Source organism: Melanostigma gelatinosum (assembly GCF_949748355.1).
Source record: "Melanostigma gelatinosum genome assembly, chromosome: 15".
NCBI classification, from domain to species: Eukaryota; Metazoa; Chordata; class Actinopteri; order Perciformes; family Zoarcidae; genus Melanostigma; species Melanostigma gelatinosum.
The window spans coordinates 13460459-13479235 of NC_136648.1; the positions used below are offsets into that span (position 1 = coordinate 13460459).

General features: G+C 42.6%; 1 long non-coding RNA gene across 1 annotated transcript; it reads left to right on the top strand.

The window, feature by feature from the left end:
• Nucleotides 1-16277: 16277 nt before the first annotated feature.
• LOC306789482 lies at nucleotides 16278-17793 on the top strand. The gene is made up of 3 exons (XR_013772661.1): nucleotides 16278-16484; nucleotides 16582-16696; nucleotides 17327-17793. It is a non-coding gene; the product is annotated as an uncharacterized lncRNA (long non-coding RNA).
• The last annotated feature ends 984 nt before the right edge of the window (nucleotides 17794-18777 follow it).

Genomic DNA, 18777 nt, shown 5'->3' on the forward strand with positions numbered 1-18777 from the left:
ATTTAATCTGTACAAAAACAAAAAAGATGTAAAAATGTCACGATGTGTTTCTGTGGCAGACTATTTCCTGGGCGCATTTTGGTGAGTGGTTTTGAATACAAATTGGATGAAATTAGAATCTGATTTTTTATATCTAATTTGGCATTTTATCTCATGCCTCACTACAGCTTAAAAAATGGAGAGATCCCATAGGTCACCTGATGCACTGGGATATTTCCCCTGCAGCTTGCAGGCAAATGTGATGCAACCCTGCCCGTGATTTATGGAAGGATCACGACCACAATTATATTTACCACAAGTAGCATTCTTCTATCACACCTCTGTCCCAAATGAGGCTCCTGAAAGAACTATAAAACTGTCAAACATACCCTGATTTATGCTAAAAATTCTGTTTTGCACCCTCCTGGCCATGTGTGTCTCTATGGAAGTGTGTGACGGCTTTTGTGTTTTTTCTTGTGTGTGTGTGAAGCAGCCACCTCCGCAGATTTGTTGAGGGTCCAATTATGATGATGATTTGTTCCCTGCAATGGCTTTACTTGGATGACCTAATTTCCTCCATTGAATGAGAAAAAAATACTCGTCCTTTATTCTTCTCCTCCCTCTACTCACTCCTTCCGTTTTCTTTCTTCTTCTTCTTCTTCTCCTCCTTCTTCTTCTTCTTCTTCTTCTTCTTCTTCTGCTGCCACGACGCTGCATTGATCCGCACGGTGACAAAACATTGCTGTCATGCATTCCAGCAGTGACAGCGTAACACGGCCCCTTAAACCCTTGTCACTCCCTCTACCTCACTCACACGCGTGCGTGCACACAAACACGCACCCACACACACACACACACACACATCGCGCATGCCTTGCGGAAGAGTGATCTCACCAGCGCGAAGCCCCAATTTTGCACAATGACATTTCAAGGCTGCACATTCGCATGCGTGCAGTGACAACTCACTGACAGAGCTGAGAGACAGTAGCCTGCAACAAACATTTGAAATATGTCATGTGTTTCCTTACGGCCCTCACACACTTAACTATATCTGCGTTTTTGCATTGTTCACCGCCTTCACAGAATTTATTTCCACAAGGAAGCACTGATCTTCTCCTGCCCTTTCATTTATTTTCAAAAAGAGTTCTTCTTTCATCGGGTTTCCCTCCTCTTTCGACCTCTGGATTCTCACCCCTCACCCTGCTCGGCCTGTCTTGGTCCGCTAACCGGCCACCATACTTCTCCCTCTCTGAAACACACACACACATTTCCCTCAGAGGAAACCACTCAACTTAGATAAGCACAACGGGCAATATAGCTGTAGTGTGTGCAAGAGTGTGTGCTGCGTGCATGTGCCATTGGCGATGATCACTTGTTTGACAAGGGGCAGAGGTGACGACAGGGTCGTCTGCCTTTCCAGGAGCTCCCCCCGAAGCCACCACACTCTATATACACACACACCCTTCGCCCTATTCAAAGCCACTCACTCATGTGGTAATGTCTCTATTGTGACAGCCTGAACGCTTTATGGGCAACAGCTTGGTGCTGGCATTTGGGCCGAGGAATCAGTGTGTATATGAGGATGTGTGTAAATGTGTGTGTGTGTGTGTGTCTGGCTCATCCGCTTTGGAATCTGACCATTTAGACCTCGAAGCATTGAGACCTCGACTCGGCTCGATCTGGGGAAGAGGAGCAGGACAGGGAGCAGAGAAAGTTCCAGGCATGAAGATTAAAGGACGAGACTGCACAAACACACACACACACACACATCATTCCACTTCGATCCACTCTTATATTTCTGCCGCCACCGTCTCAAGCAGGCAGAGCGATTCGTCATGTCAGAGAGCCCCGGTGCTACCATACAACAAAAGGTGAAAGGGAGTGTGGGAAAGGGCTGGTGCACAAAGCGCTTCCTGGCCCCGTCTGTCTCCCTGTCTGGGCTGCATACGCAGGTCGAGAGCCCCTTCAGCATCCCCCACCCTGCGGTCTTCAAGGCCCCCATCGCATCAGGAGCGAGATTGCGATATGTACTGTGGCCACCAATCCTAACATGTGTGAGCTCATAGATAGTGTGCTTAAAAGTATCTCATCATTAAGTCTCGGAGCCCCCCCCCCCCCCAAACCAACCCTCTAGCTCAGTCCAGACAGCCATTCAGCCAGCGAGATAGAGGGAGGAAGAGATGGAGGGACAGAGTGAGGGAGATACAGATTAAAGAAACAACCATTCAGGGAGGAACTTCTACCAGTCTCTGCCAGCTGCCAGCTCTACCCACAAAAAGAGCGAGAAAGAGTGGGAGGATTTCCTTGAGACTGATACCAGCTATGACAGAGAGGCAAACAAACCGACAGACACAAAGGCTGAGACTGGAGGATATTCACAGTGTTCCAATTCCAAGTGTCGGTTTGTTTGCCTCTCTGTCTACAGCCTGATTTTCTCTAGTGCTAGAGACCAAATATTGGGGGTATAACCCCCACCCGCCCCCCAACACACACACACACACACACACGCACTCACTGCTGACCCAAAGGCAAAGTGAATGTTGTCTGGCATATAGCTGAGCCCGGAGAAGGATGTTTCCTGTAAGCCTGCTGGGGAAGAGCAGTCAGTGTCTTACCGTCTCAATCGTGTAATTCTCAAACAGAGGAATTATTTAACAATCAATGAAAACTGACCGACTGACCAATGAGAAAACATGCAGATTCACCAGGGGGTGAGGTGAGCAACAATTTGAACAACATCTGGGAACAAAATGAGGTAATTTGTAAAAAAAAAAAAAAAAAATGTTTCCATTGAATAAGAAAAATATCCATCTTTATGTACATCCCAAAACACGCAAGGACGTTTATGTTATTTGCTTCAGCCAGTGTCACATCATATATAAGGCGATGGATGGATTAAAGGAAGGATGGAGTCATCATGACAAATTGGAGTGCTCAAACAGTGACAGTCTGTTGGCAGGGAGAGGAGGAAGGGAGGCCAAACTCAGAGCTCAATCATTTCCTGCTTGCATAGTGCCTTATATCGATAGGCTGGCTGAGATCAAGTTGGATATGAATAGGGATTTAGGCTTCACTGTCATACATATGGATCACATAGAACTGCCGTCGTCAGGCCTCCAGTCGTATAAGGGTAGGTAGTTACCGATGCCTCAGTGACAGTTAATCCTTCGTCCTTGGTGTCTGACACTATGCAGGACATGAATAGAGGAGTGAGCTGCTCAGGGAAGATCCCAACTTAAATTATTCAAGCATCCTCTCCTTGAATTAGAATAAGGTTGGTTCATAAACAGATAGGCCTATTTCACAGAATACATGTTGAAATGTCACAGGAGGGAAAGTGTAAATGATAAGAAGTGATGATCGTTGGACTCCATGTAGCTGCTCTTCAGTTTGAGGGTCCTGGAATGATGGCTCACTGTCACACTTGCTCATCTTACTTGACACGAAGATAGAATTATCTATCCGAGTGTGTTCAAATTCTGAATATAAAATGTACGCACTATGTAAAGCCCTTCAAAATGTTACTCTGCAACATAGAAAGTAGTGTGCACAGCATGTACACTATATTGACAAACCCAAAAATCAGGCTGGACCCTACATCAACCCAAACCAGTGCAGCCCAAGTATATATATATATATATATAGATCTATATATATATAGATATATATATATATATATATATATATATATATATATATAGATAGATATATCTATATATATCTATATATCTATATATCTATATATCTATATATAGATATATAGATATATATTGCTTTAAAGTAAATGTGTTTTCAGCAAAAGTTCCATGTTTCTTTGCTTTGTTTTGTTTCTTATTTGGATTCCACATTTTTCTGCTTCAGTAGAAAGTGGTCATATTGATAATAATACTCTTGTCTCTCATAAACATAAGTAAACAAAAGTAACATAACATAAAATAACATTCAAATGATAAAAAAAAATGAATATGAAAGTAGTGCCTGTGATAATAAAAAGGAAGAGGCTTGAGACTATAAAAATATTGGCCACAGATAATATTTGGCGTGAAGCAGGCTAAAGGTTTGCATGAAGTCACTTTTGTCTGCCAGCGGAAAGTAGCAAAACTAGTGGGCTACAGAAGATAATTGCATTCCCAAGTTGCCAAATGTCCTGCTGTGCTCACTTAATTCAATAAAGTGAAGTGCAGGTGCGGAGAAAAGTCTGTCTGTTGGCGAATATCTGTTTAAGTCAGGCAAACCAAAACAGTGAGCTCAGAGTGGCTGCGAGCTGCAGAGACTCTTTCACATTACGTCACATTTGATTCAAAGATGAAATCTGAAATATTCCTAATATGTACACAAACACTTTTGTGGGTTCTAGCAGATACACATGTTGGTGTGATTTGTCACCATCTCTCTTGGCACAGAAAGGGCCCACGCTAATGGACAGACGCTCTTTGTGTGCTAAACAAATTAGCTCCATTAGTAAGAGACAGACAGCAAGGGTGAGAGAAAGAGGTCGAGAGAGAGAGAGAAAGGCAAATGTTCAAGATAAGGGATGTAGAGGGAGATAGATGGAGTGAGAGGCAAACATAAAAAGGAAGAGGAGCAGGGACGAGATTTATGCGTGATATACAAAGAGGGATGTCGTCTTATCAAACACAACTCTGTGTGTGTGAGCCGGGCTAGACATCGAAGCGCTCCGAGCCCTCGTGAGATAGAGTAAATGTGCATTATCACCCATCCATCACTCACACATTACTCATTCACTTACTTACACTCAGACACACACATACACACACGCGGAGCACATACATGAATGCTGATACGCGCTAATACGTGCACTTAACACCAGACTGGATGCAAGCGAGACACATTTATCTCCATGCAACTGTGTGGAAACGATACTGAGTGCATCTGCCAACGTGTGTACGTGCGCGTGTGGGAGCAAATGTGATCCGGCAGGTTTCAGGTCAAAGCAATCCTCTGCCAAATGATTGGTTCATAATCTGATTGACAGGCAGACTCCCTCTTCCTCTCTGTCTTCTCCCCTCTCTCTCGTCGTTTGTCATTCATTTTCATACTTTGCTGCCTCTCCCTCCTGCTGCGCACATTCCTGTGTTCCTTTTACACCCTCTCACTTCACCTCCTTCCGATCCCCTTGTGAACGTCGTGTTTGTCCTCCCCTCCTCTCTGCTATCCTCACTCCATCCTGTCTCACTCTTGATGATGTAAACACATCATTCCTTCTGTGCCGTGATCACATTACCTGTGGTAACACCACTCATAACCTCAGCACCTCTGCCATCTGGAAGTACGTGTGTGTGTGTGTGTCCTCCATACAAATATGTATAAAACACACCCTGTAAGGTCAAAGTGAATGGAACCAGGAGCTCAGTACTGTGGCGGCCTTAAATGTTTGAGCTGGAATTACTACAGTCGCACAGATAAACTGGAGTGGTTGACGCTTTGCAGTGCTGACACACTATATCAGTTCAGAGATATGATATCATCTATAGACCACCCAGGGAAATTGCAGTCTTAAGCACAGTTGCATAGGGTTCATGGAATCATCGCTGGCTTTTTGAAAGACCTGTATACAGAGAAGATTATTGTCAGTACTCCTCAAACCTGAAAGAAAAAACATGACCTTTGAAGGTGTGTAAATAATAATGTACCAGGAGTGTCATGGTGGTGGTGCCTCCTGTCTCTCCCCATTCGTTTTTGTCAGCTCTATACTTTTCTATGTCTGATTCATATATCTTTCCAAATCTGAAGATTAAAAATGTCACAAAAAAATGCATACTAGCTAGTGCCATCAATCAAGTCAAAATTTTGAATTTGGTTAATGACTAAATATTCCATTATATTTATTTAACTGAAAGATTTATCCAAATCGACTTACAATAAGTGCATTCAACCTTTTGAAACCAACCCAGAAATCGTACAAGCACATCAACTTCTTCAAGTGCTACACTTAGAAACAGAATGAAATAGAGATTTTTTTCATGATTTTGTGGGCCAAGGTGCAGTCTGAACAGATGCGTTTTCAGTCTGCGACGTAACATGTGTAGAGTTGCTGCTGTCCTGATGTCAAGGGGAGCTCGTTGGAGCCAGGACAGCAAACAGCTGTGAGTTTGTTGAGCAGCAGGTGGGTCGCCTTTGAATGGTGGCCACTAAGATGATCAACGTAGTAAACATTGTACCTCTGTACCTCTGTGCTAGCCACGCAAAGCTGCGTGGCTAACAGGGCTGTAGTCACAGATCAGAGAAGGATCCCGGCTTCAGATCCAGATCCAGAACATTCTTGCCATGTGACAGGCAGAACAGCTAATCTATCATGCAACAATGAAATGTGATGAAGATGTCTTTACTTACAATAACCATAAACTTAATTTCTACAGCACTTGTGTAAAAGGGAAAAATGTTTTTAGTTAAGCACCCTGCCCCTCATCTAAAACAGGTGGATGTTCCTTACAATTGTCTTCGAGGAGAAACCTCACAAGCAAAGAGTGAATTGGAAGATGACCATGTTGATCTTGTGCAATGACAGACCCAAGCTCACCAACACAGTTCCTGTGAGAGCACTGAGAGATTTTAGAGCTATACCTTTGACTTTTTTTTTCCTGCTCATGTGCAAGTCTTCGGTTAAATGTAGGAGAGAAACTAATGTGGAGTTCAACGTGTGCTGGACCTCCGCACCTATAAGGTCGAGGCCACTGTAACCCAATCAGACGGAGGGTCATCAATCAGATGGTCCTCAATCAGAGGGCCTACCAACCTCTGACCTTTGTATGGATGTTTTCTTACAGTATGAGAGCCGAGCAGAGAAGGCAACCTGCAATGTAATGCACACAAACACTTTAGAGGACGAAAAAGGGGGTAAAATACCCTTTTTTTAGATTATTAAAGAGATTTAATGATATGCTATAGGCTTCATTTAAACTCTGAGCAGCTGTTTGGGATCTATCGTGCCATGTCACTCAACAATCAATATCTTTCAAACACACACACACACTCTCTCACACACGTACACACACCCTGAGGAATCTCTCGTATCGGGAAACATCAGATCAAGCAGATACACTTGAATGGCTATTGGGGCCAGATTGACTCACAGTGACGGGACTCAGGATCAATGTTTTTGCTTGCAAGCCAAACTCATCCTGTTGTTCTGTCTGTGTGTGTGTTTGTGTGTCTGTGTGTGTGTGTGTGTGTGTGTGTGTGTGTGTGTGTGTGTGTGTGTGTGTGTTTGAGGGTGTGTGTGTCCTGGTAGTGTTTGCCTGCCTAGCCAGCTGTCTGCTTATTCACGGCATATTAATATTAAGATGGCGGTGCTGAGGATCAGAGGACAGACCAGCAGCCCAAGGACAGGCCTAGTGCGTCCATGGACTCACCCAGCAAGAGAGGCCCTGGTTTAGCTCCCCCGCCGGGCTCGAGAGACAAAGACAAGTGCCTGTGTTTCCAAACATGGGCCCCTCTCACCACCCATAGGTCAGGAACTTAGAATAATCTAGCTGAAGCAGAAGGGACCATGCTTTCTCATGCACACACAAACACACATTTAGGCATTTAGGCTTCGATATGACCCTGCTGAACCCAACAGAGTAACGAATGGCGGGGTGTCACAGGGGGAAGAGAGGGATTTAGGTGGAACGTTTCTAGGGGTTGGGGGTCTACGTGGGCAGAAAGACCAAAAAAGTGGTGGTGGTGCGGATGAAAAGGGCAATCATGGGACATGTGCGTGACTAATAGAGAGCAAGTGAATGCTCAAAGACAGAAACAAGAAGCAAGAGGGTGAGATGTGGACTGATTGGACTGTATGATCAAAGACAAATAACGAGAGCGATGAAGAGAGAGGGAGACCTTGCTGCTGTGGAGTCATGAATGAGCTTGTCGGTCTAAATGGGACATGCGCTTTGATCCTTCTCTACTAATATTTCTCAAGCACATCCTCGTTTAAAATGCTACCACCACCAAAGGGAGACAAATGACTGATGACAAGACACTTTAAAGCACAATATCAAACCTGTAGTCTTTATTCAAGCACTGTATGTCTGGGAAGTCTAAATTATTCAAGGCCAGCTGGCATTTTATCTCTTTAGCCGCACAACTTACTGTTTTTGCCATGAAGAGCAGAATACTGTCAGCTATAGCCCTAGGGGTTGCAGCACTTGTATTTTTGCCACTCTTGACTACAGGGCTACATTTGGATGACTCTCTCAGAGGCTGTCAAGCTCCCGCTCCCCATTCGCTCACTGCAGGGGAAGTGCGCCATCTAGTGCGGAAACTGAAAACACAGAGCAGTTGATCATTGTGTGCATCAGACATGCAATGGGAGGAAGGGATGCTTTGCTAAAATTAAAAAGATGATCATTTTGGACTCTCACAGTAAACACCATGCTGTCAAATGCTAAAACCAATGCACTCTAATGGAGCCCTGCAATAAATCCTACCGCCAAGAATGTTATAGAGAGGTGTTAACCCTCTCTTCATCAGGTGGTCTATGATGCTTGAATGGTCTATCCCATGCTTTCTGTATTTTTACTGTTGTCAAAGGGGGTTCTACAAGGTTCAATATGGGGTCCTGCCTTGTTCACAATTTATACTAACATGACATGCTTCATAACAAATTGTAATGCTCTTTATGCGGATAATACAGTTATCCAATACTTTATTAATACTGCACACAGGAATCCTACACCAAGCCTTTAACAAATTGCAAATGCACTTTTTCATTTAAAATTATTCCTGAATCCAAACAAGACTAAATATGTGCTGTTCTTATTATTATTATTATTATTATTATTATTATTGTGGACAGTAGTTTGCATATTCCCAATCTGAATGGACATGGTATTGTGAGTTGAAATATCTTGGTATCTGGCTGGATAAAAAAAATGTTTAAATTTCACATTGACACACTTGTCATCAACGAAATATTGGATATTTGTACAGAAACAAAGCTAATTTTCTCTGCTCAGTCCTGTCTGTCTGGGATTGTGGTGATGTTATAACAGATAACAGATCTGCCTCCACTCTCCGCCCGAGATTCAGTTTGTCTCTTCGCCCTGGGATTCATGACCATTGACTGTTGTTCTTCTCATCATTGCATCTTGTATAAAAAGGTTGGATGGGCATCTCAAACAGTAAGATGTGTCATTGGTTACTATTTATGTATAAAGCCCTAAATGGCAAATTGACCAGAGTTGGCCAGAGTCTCCTGTACCTTTGTAGCTGGTTCATTATTAGTCCGCTCTGCTTGATGCGACTCTTGAGGTTTCTTTGCAAGTTGTTTTGGGGTCGGTCTCTCTTTCTTGTGCCTGGCATTGGGTTTCTGGTGTGTGCGGCGGTTCGATCCCCATCTTCTTCTCTTGATCATCTCTTCCACAGGTTGTCTGCCCGTTCTCTGCGAGGGATCATTGTTGCTGATGGTATCTGGCCAGTGGATGCTGTTGAAGAAAGTTTGTCTTTGCGGTCTTGGTTGTACTCCACGTCTCTGATCCGTAGAGTAGTATAGGCTTCATAGTAGGGCTCAAGAGTCTGAGTTTGTGTATTTATTCTCTTTTAATTGTACGATCAACATCATTGAAAATGGGGGCATGCCATCAATGATTCCTGGATATTTAAATAAATGTGGAAAGACAGATAACATATTTTTGAGGATGTTTTGGCAGAAAATATCAGCAGTAAGTCTTGATTCATCTATAAATATAAATACACAAAACAAACACAAGCTGTGTGATTAGAGTTAATATGTTTTAAAAACATACCAACCAACAGAACTTTAAATGTTGATATGTATTCTGGAACTCAATCATCCTTTCACATCCCAAAATTTTTTTTGGGATGTGAAAGGATTTCTTTGGGGGTTTTGAATGTTGGGTCTTGGCAATGTTGTATTGCCTCCATCTTGTGAAAACACTTCAAAAACACTTCATCACTTTGTGTGAACAAAGCACGAAATAGCCTCAATGCATCTTTCTCAAGCTGCTGTGTCATCGTAGGGAAGCAGCTGCAGGTCACCTGTGCTTTGGTCCTATGTGTTCAGGGCTCAATGCTTGAGGTGGCCGAACAGGCCACTGACCGCTGTCGAGCTGATAGCGCCATAGAAGGTCTCCTGTGCTGTTGAATGAAAAGAAATAGTGCACAAAAAGACATGTAAGTGTTGATTCGGTGATGAAAGTAGCATTTGCTTGTTCTTTACTAGAATGGCAATCCCGATCCATTCATGGATGTCTCACATACACAAAGCACTAATGCAATTTGATTGATATAATTACAATTTTTGAAGTCAAGTATATCTGCTTCATGGGGTAATTAATCAATACAGATATATATATCAAATTAACTGCAACAAACCTTATTTTAATTTTATATTAGTACTGTTGCACTCTTCACAAAATAAACTATAAGCCCATTCCACACTTACAGCACGAAGCCGCAACACAATAGAAAAACGTGGCCACCGCCGCCCTGTTAATCGACCCATTTTAGCAAATCTAAAGAGAGGAGTTGACAATTTGCTGTCTGTAATAGCACTAGCTAAAAGAGACAAGTCACTGAGGCGGTGAAAACCCACTCTGTCTGAAATGATCGTGCTGGATCAGCTGTGGCATTGCGCGTCTCCCAACCGTGAAGAGCTGCAGGCCGAGCGCCGCTATAATTAAAGCGTTTATTGATTAGACTTTACGTGCTCCTGCGTCCTCTGGACCGTGAGCCGGAGGCACCGGGCGGGTCAGTCAGTCTTACTATGCTAATGTCTATGGTGATATAGCCACCGGTTTGAATCGATTATTGACGGGTTCCCTAAATGGACGCTTGATCCACAATTGAAGCTTTGGGGTCAATGGCAACGAGATTGATACCAGGCAGGAGGTCAACTTCATTTCAACTCCACCGGTTTCAGGAAATGAATTGGGAATGACTTTGTTAATTGAAATATTAATTGGAAAGTAAATGACATTTCTAAACTCCGAGAGGGATTTCTTTTCATCCCCTGGTATTGAGCCGAAATATACAAGGTCCATCTACGGAGACCCTGGGGAATGGGTCAAAGACCCTCAATCGTTGAGGATCAACCTCTCACTGGTTTCATTGACACATTCATATGTCTTAGTGTGTGTGTGCGTGTGTGCGTGTGTGTGTGTGTGTTAAGAGAAGACAGAGACCGATATAAAAATGAAAAGAGCATAACACCATAAAAGTCCTGAGGTAAAATAAAAGAGCAAAGCACCAGATGAGAAGTGGCCATCCCTCGCCTGCTGAAACAGAGAATAACAATGCTTGATGGTTTGATGGACCTCTGGTGGGTGCTGGTGCTCGGGGCAAAGCAGACCATCATGCAATCAGTCGGAGAAAGGTCGGCGTATTGATCGGCGCGTATGTCTCCACTGTTACATATCAAAAACATCTCTGCTCTTCTCAACACTTCTCTCTAAAGATGACCTGAAGTACACTGCTCTTTACAGCAGTCCTTCCCCAGACAGCCGTTCGGCCTGTCACGCTGAGGCACCACCCGACTCAAACCCAGACACATAGTTCTTTGTTACAGCGTACCTGGCCTTTATAGAAGTTTTTTCGGGCATTTTTCTTTTTCTTTACTCAAGATGAACTTATCAGTGTGAGTACACAGACAGGAAGGAGAGGGGGGAGGGATTTCATCTGATGGTCGGATTATTAAAACACTGCCAAATAATCACATGTCTTAATCTTGGAAATGAATGAATCAATAAGATTCGTCAGTGTTAGATAAAAGATATGATGAAACCTTGATCTGTCTGAAGCTGAGGGAAGCAGACAGCTAAATATATGCCACTCTCGTGTCTTGGCTTTCACGTGCGAATGTGTTTGCTTTCAGTCAAGCACAAAGCAGTATTCGTGTGTTTCACATCAGGAAACGCACCTCGCTGCCTCGGCCTGGTCTTTAAAACCTTGTATCTTTTGTAATAGACTAGCACAGAAGAGTACACAGAGGGAACAACCAAAGTTCAGGGTGTGTGAATCATGCATGAAGTGGGTGTGAACGCACACAGTGTGATCAGAGATCCGAAAGTTGTGGTTTGAGGCAGAGGAGTTTGGTTTCCTTATCCCCTTTCTCACATTTTCTCTGTGTATGGTTAACATATGCAATAACCACAGTGAATGCAGCCTTTAAGTGTGTGTCTGTGTGTGTCTGTGTGTGTTAACATGCATGCAAAGCCTATGCAAATGTGTTTTTAAGCGTGCCCTTGTGTCCATGCTTAGGGGGTCGACAATGTGCTTCTCATTCCCATTTGCGGTCGATATCGGATGAGGATATGAGAGTCAGTATTGATTGTAATTTCCTGTGACGCCACCTTCCGCTCTCCTGCTTTATCAGGAGACTAATACCTATCAGCTACGCTGTCGGCCAACCAACAGCTCTGGCTGCTGCCCAGGACAACAGTTCATGAATAAGAGAGGAACGAATAATCCAGCGAGGCATTTCTCCTCTGACAAACAGGTTGCCACAGGGATGATGATGATGAGGCTGGGATATTGGGTACGGAGAAATGTGTGTGTGTGTGTGTGTGTGTGTGTGTGTGTGTGTGTGTGTGTGTGTGTGTGTGTGTGTGTGTGTGTAGTGGCAAGTACATCAGTTCATGCAGGTCATTATGTGTGTGCTTGCTTGCATGTGCGTTTGTGTGTGTACGTAGTATGGTCTCAAGTGTATTTGTGTGTATTCTGCATCACACCAGCCAATTTTTTCATTGATTATAATGACAGGACATTTGGGACGACAGCCGTCGGTGTGCCTTGGGATTTGTGTTGTTGCCTGAATGAGTCAAGGGCGTGAAGCTAAGTTTAGCTTTCCATCCTGACTGCAGGTGGGCGGCCAATCAGGTGTCATTGTTGAAACGCTTTTGTGATTTGCTGGCTGAGATGTGCCAGATACATCCTGCAGCATGTACTCGGTTCTCCTCCATTTCATTTTGTTTTCTGTTTTTCTCTAATTCACACCTGTTTGTGGCTCAGCTTCCCTTCAACTCTCGCTTCGATGGATTTCAAAGGATACCCCTTTGTGTATCTTTTTATCTCTTTGTCGTTACCTCACCTTCTCTATATTTCTCTTTCACTTTCATCCTTTTCAGTATCTCGCTCGATCCATCCTCTCTTTCTTTCTCATTTTAAGCTTTCAATTGAGTCCATTATATTGTCAGTTTGCCTGGCTTTACGGTTGGTTAAATGCTGTGTTAGAAGTTGAAGGTTGACGCATGCCTCCTTCTGGATACACAAGTCATGCCCCGCTTTCTTCTATGTGTGCTCTTGAACTATATAAATGTGCTTTTCAATACTATTCTCTCCCTACTCCTCCATGGAGGCTATTTTCTATTACATTCCTCCTGGTAGTTCAAGTGGGCTGTGAAAATAAAATGGACTTGTCTCCATTCAAAACGACCATCTCTTTCATCACAGGCTGCCAAGAGTGAAGATAGACAGAGCTATGCTGATGATTATGTCAGGTCGTGTCCGATACCAAGATTGAGATTTGAGATTTAAAAAGAAAAGCTGGTAAATTCATTACAAGAACAAACATTTGGAAATTGAAGATAACTGTGACATGAGCGAGATATTTTACAGTTACAGCTAATATGATAACGTCCTCCATTTTAGACTCAAAGGTCGGCACTGTCAAGAGAGTTTACAGTTGTCAAGCGGTCCGAATTCACATGTCAAAGTTCACCAAAGTCAAAGAAATTTAATTTGGAAATGTCACAGATGTAAATGCTGACGTGAAGCCCAACAGTCAGGATCAAAAATAATTGCAACCTACTGTGTGGGAGTACCATACGTGGGCAGGTCCGTTAAGCAAAGCAGTTTGTGGCGTTCACAACCAGTTTATAAATGAGTTAAACACGGTACAAGCATTTCTGGTGAGAATATATGATGTGGCAGAATAAGTCATGTGTAGTTCAGTAAGCACATTCATTTCTTGGGTGTAAAGTAAGTTAAGAGAGTTTGTTTTGTTTCCTATGTGTTTATGAGGAGGAAGTGTTCATTGTACAAAATATTTGGGGTACAGCGTTATTTATCACCAGCTACATTTTCAGGCAGTAGATCCAGTGGATCGCCAGTAGGTGTCAGTGTTGCTATATGAGCAGTGTCTGTTGCGTAGCGTCACAGGGAAGTATTGCGTGAATACGCGAGAGGACGAAAATCTCTGTGTACAGGATGGAAGCAGGAGCGACTGTACACCTAAAGGCATATCTTTGTATTTTGTAGGTAAGCTGGTGATGTTATTAGTTACCCCGGGCTAGTACAATGTTATACTGTACGTTGTGTTAGCCAGCAGCTAATGCAAGATTCCCGACGGCCATTGCAGTAGTAGGAGCGCGAGGCGGCAGCCGCGGAAATGAGCCCTCGTGTGAGGGAGCCCCCGAAGCTGTTATTATCGTTTCATTACGACTGTTAGTATTAAATATGGTGTTATGCTGAGCAACATTTAGGTGTATGGAAATGTATAAGACAAATACAAGACGTATTACCCTCAAAGGAGTTTTTGAGGAGGTGTAACTGTTCATTTTGTGCATTTGTGATATTTTGAAACCGTTAATAAGAAAGGAAATGAGAATCTCTGTGTAGAACATGAAAGCAGAAAATACTGTGTAGCGACAGCATACCTAAAGGCATATTTTTTATTTTGCAGAACATTTTCATTAAATGTGTAGCACCAGGTTGAGCCTGTGTGACATCATTCTGTGCACCGCTACAGCATTTGACTGTGGTGTTATCTGATGTACCGGAGAAGGGCTTGCAATATCTGCCACTCTTCTCGGGAGGGACAGGTAAAGCAGACGTACGCAGAACTGAAAGCGTGGCTCCTGAGTCAACCAAAAATGCAACATTTCTGCCTTAATGTGACTTGTTAACTTTTGAAAAGCTTCATTTTCATTTGAATACATCTAGTGTGTGGGTGTGAGGGATGTTTGTCTGGTTTCTAATATGTGTATTAAATGTACAAGTTTGTGATGTGGGTGTGTTGGTCAGTCCCTCTCTGGCATTCGCCCCTCCGCCTGCTCCTGCGCTCGGTCTGATGGCTGATATCGAGCCCCCCCATCAGCCTTGTCTTTGTTCCATGGAGATTGTGTGCATTCTTATCACCAATGTCCGGGTTGGCCACGTTAATGGCACAGAAAGCCTTTGGGTGGGGTGCGTGCCAAAGTCTCTTCCTCTATGTCTGTCTTTTCCTCCACGCCCTCTGCCTCGTCTTCTCCTCTAGCCTGTCATGGCCTTGTTGAACCTGACGAGTGGAACGTCGTCAGGTTCATTGACTCCTTCAAGCTGAGGAACAGAAGAACTGCTCTTTTCTTTGAGTTGCTGGATATGACTCTGTTGGACTACCTGATTAAAATGAAAACTGCGAATTTACATGACATCAGGAGTGTAATCCAACAGGTAGGGATACAGTAGCATCAGACACATACAGTAGCATACAGTACAATACAGTAAAACTGTGAAAAAAATTACAAAAAATTACAAAAATTACAAAAATGAAAAATGAAAAATTAACAATTAACAATTAAAAATTACAAATTAAAAATTACAAACATTTTGTATAAAAATTACAGTAAAACTGTGAATTTACATGACATCAGGAGTGTAATCCAACAGGTAATAATACAGTAGCATCAGACACAACACTAATGTCAAAAAGCTTCCGGGCAGGTTTCTTTACTGAGAGACAGCATAGCGGAGACATCTGATTGGATAAAAGCTCTACTTAAAACTAGCTGCAACTGAGGAAGACAGTATAGCTATGCAATGAGATAATAAGCTGATGGGAAACATATTTTGAATACACGTAGTGTATTTATGAAAGATTATGAAATGATAAAATAGCTATAACTTTGGGATTCTGTCAGTGTCTAGGCCAGCAGAGAAGGCCTTCCTGGCCCTGAGGGCCCACTACTTAGCATACAGCTAATAATAATGATTCAATGCTCCTTTTAGACACCAACCTTTGACTTTTAAAGTAGAAGCAGTTTGTGGCTTTCAGAGTGAGTGTAAAGGAAAGTGATGAGACTCTGTGTGTGTGTGTGTGTATACACACATATATATATTTATGCTTGTACTTTTGACTGATGCTATGTTGTGTATGTGTTGCATTGTGGGCAGGGCTGTGGTGAATGGTCTGTTTCTCATCTTTGGCTTGTGAAAGGTGAACTCATTTTTTCCTCTCCCCACTCTGCGGCCACACCGAGTATAGTGACGGGTCGGGGGTGTGATGATGGGGGAGAGGCGGAAAGGGCTTGTGTTGTATAAGAGCCAGAAACTTGAATGATCAGAAGGACAAATAGATGTTTGCTTATTGCAACAGCAAGACTGTCTTACTGCTTTGATAACAACTCAAGCAAGCAGCAACATTGTTTTCTGTTTGGTGATTCAGATTGTCGAAGTTTGTGCTGAGAGATACTCAAGAATCGAAGGACAAAGCCAGAAGATGACATTCAGCCTGGTGTTAGCCGCTCTTCTTTGCTTCACCACATGGATGAGCGCTGTCCATGCAAGTGAGTACCGCAAAAATGTTCAAGATTTTTGGTTGAGCGTTTCTTGGGTAAAATGAAGGGTTCTTAATCTTTGTTTCTTGATGTCTGTCTTCTTTAGCCAACGCACCGGTGACCAGCTGTTGTGAAGGGTGGTCAACCACAAAAGTCCACTCTACATGTATTCGGGATTACACCATTCAGACTGATGGCGCCTGTTCAGGCAAAGCCGTAGTGTAAGTAGTCCTGCCAATTCACAATGTAATATAAATAAATATGTAATCAAGATGTATCTGGGAGGGTTCACCCAAATTGCAAAAATAACACAATTGAGGAACACATTTCCTCACTTACCTCCAGTGGTATACGTAGCCATGCAGACAGTTTGCGTTTTATTTGCCCAGGTTTCAGATACAGTGTCTGTCTGTGAGATTTCTGTCACCTCAACAATACAATAGGCGTGAATGGAATTTAATTTTGAGAGCATTGGAAAGTTAGATTAAAAAAAACAAAACAGCAAACATCTCTTTACAGAAAGTGTCCCTGCCATTCTGGGCAATCTAACTGTCAACAGTTTTCATCGGAACAACTTACTCCTGGAAAATAGTCCCTTTAAAAACAGTTCACAGTGAGAAGTTCATTTGGAGTAACAGGGATCCTTTCTGCAAAGAGATGCTGCTGTTATTTATTTTTTTAACACCAATTTCCAATGCATTGTGCTTGAATATTTAAAAACCTAAACGAACTATCCGCTGAAGGTAATTGAGAAAACTGGATTGTGTACTGACATGAAAATGATTTGATGGAAGTGCATTAACAATAACAACATTAAAACAATTATATTAATAAATCACAATCAATTACAGGTTTCTGGGAGTGAAAGGAAAGACGTTTTGCTCCGACCCTAACAGTCCCTGGGCGAAAAGAGTCATTCTGAAGGTGGACGAGGAGAAAAACAAACAAAAGGCACTGCAAGAGAAGAGACAAAATGAAGAAGGATCAACAAGCAGCACCACACCAGCAGTGTCCCTTCCGTTAACAAACACTCCACAGAAGAAAGGCAGAAATGGAAGGAACCGCCAGAAGCCCAGGGGAGGGAGAAGGGGCCAGAAAAAATGTGTGTGAGGAATCACCAGACAATTTGAAGTTACCAGTCAGCAAACGTGACTCTTTCCAATTGTACTTGTCCTGCCATATTCTGTGAATAGTAAACAACCATGAAACAAAAACAGACCTTTATATATTATTGTATCTACATGGAATGTATATTTAATTATATTTTGAACTTGTTGTCATAAACGTGTGTATGTCAAAAGAGCATAAAGTTTGACCTCCTGCAGCATTTGCCAATAAATTCTTCTCGAGCAAATTTGGTGTTTTTGTTGTGAACAAATGTAGCATGGTGTGGAACACAGTTGACATGTTGCAGTATGATGACAAATACAGTACACGTTGTCAGTAGCTCTCAGTGTGTTTACACAAATGAAACCCAGAGCTAAACAGAGATAACAAGTCGAGACACTAGTGTGTAGCTATACTGTGTACGTTTAACAAGGCAAAAGAAATAGAATAAATACTGTTTGGATCATAATAAATGACCGCCATCGAAGGCTTTCTGGGTATTTTGTGCAAGACACGAAAAGGGCATCATGCACATGATATTATGTACACCTCTTGCACAATACATGTGTATGCTGTATTTGTGACACTGATATAATCAACGTATCCTCACAACGCTTTGTACAAAAAAGTTACTCTTCATTTTTTGTGCGTTTTCCTACGAAAGTCCAGCAACTCGTGTCAATTTTCCTTGTTGCGTGCATGCAGTCTTCTCAAAATAGTCTTCATTCTTCACAGGAAGCAACAGTTTTAGTTTAGGCAACAAAACTACTGTGTTAGGTTTAAGAAAAGATGGTGGTTTGGGTTCTAACAACTACGGAAGTGTCTTTTCTTAAGTTCGGAATTTACAATCAATCAATCAATTTTGAGTTATTGTTTCACACGGGGCACTGACAGCGGTCTCCTGGGTCAAAGATAAAATATAAATAGATTTTATGGGATATCTACAAATGTCAGCGCTTTCATTTACTCAGGCATAGCCATGAATTCTGTATGTGAAAAGCCTGAATATAATATGTGGCAAACACTATATTGTTTTGACATTGGTCAATGCAGTGTTTTTTAAATGCCATTGCAGTCTCACTGTGACTGCAATGGCATCAAAAACTGTTCTGGAGTCAGGGGTCTGCAACAATCTCCCCGGTTTCCTTACTTTGGACGTGTCGTATGATCGTTTAAGTCCCGACTGTCTCTGTCT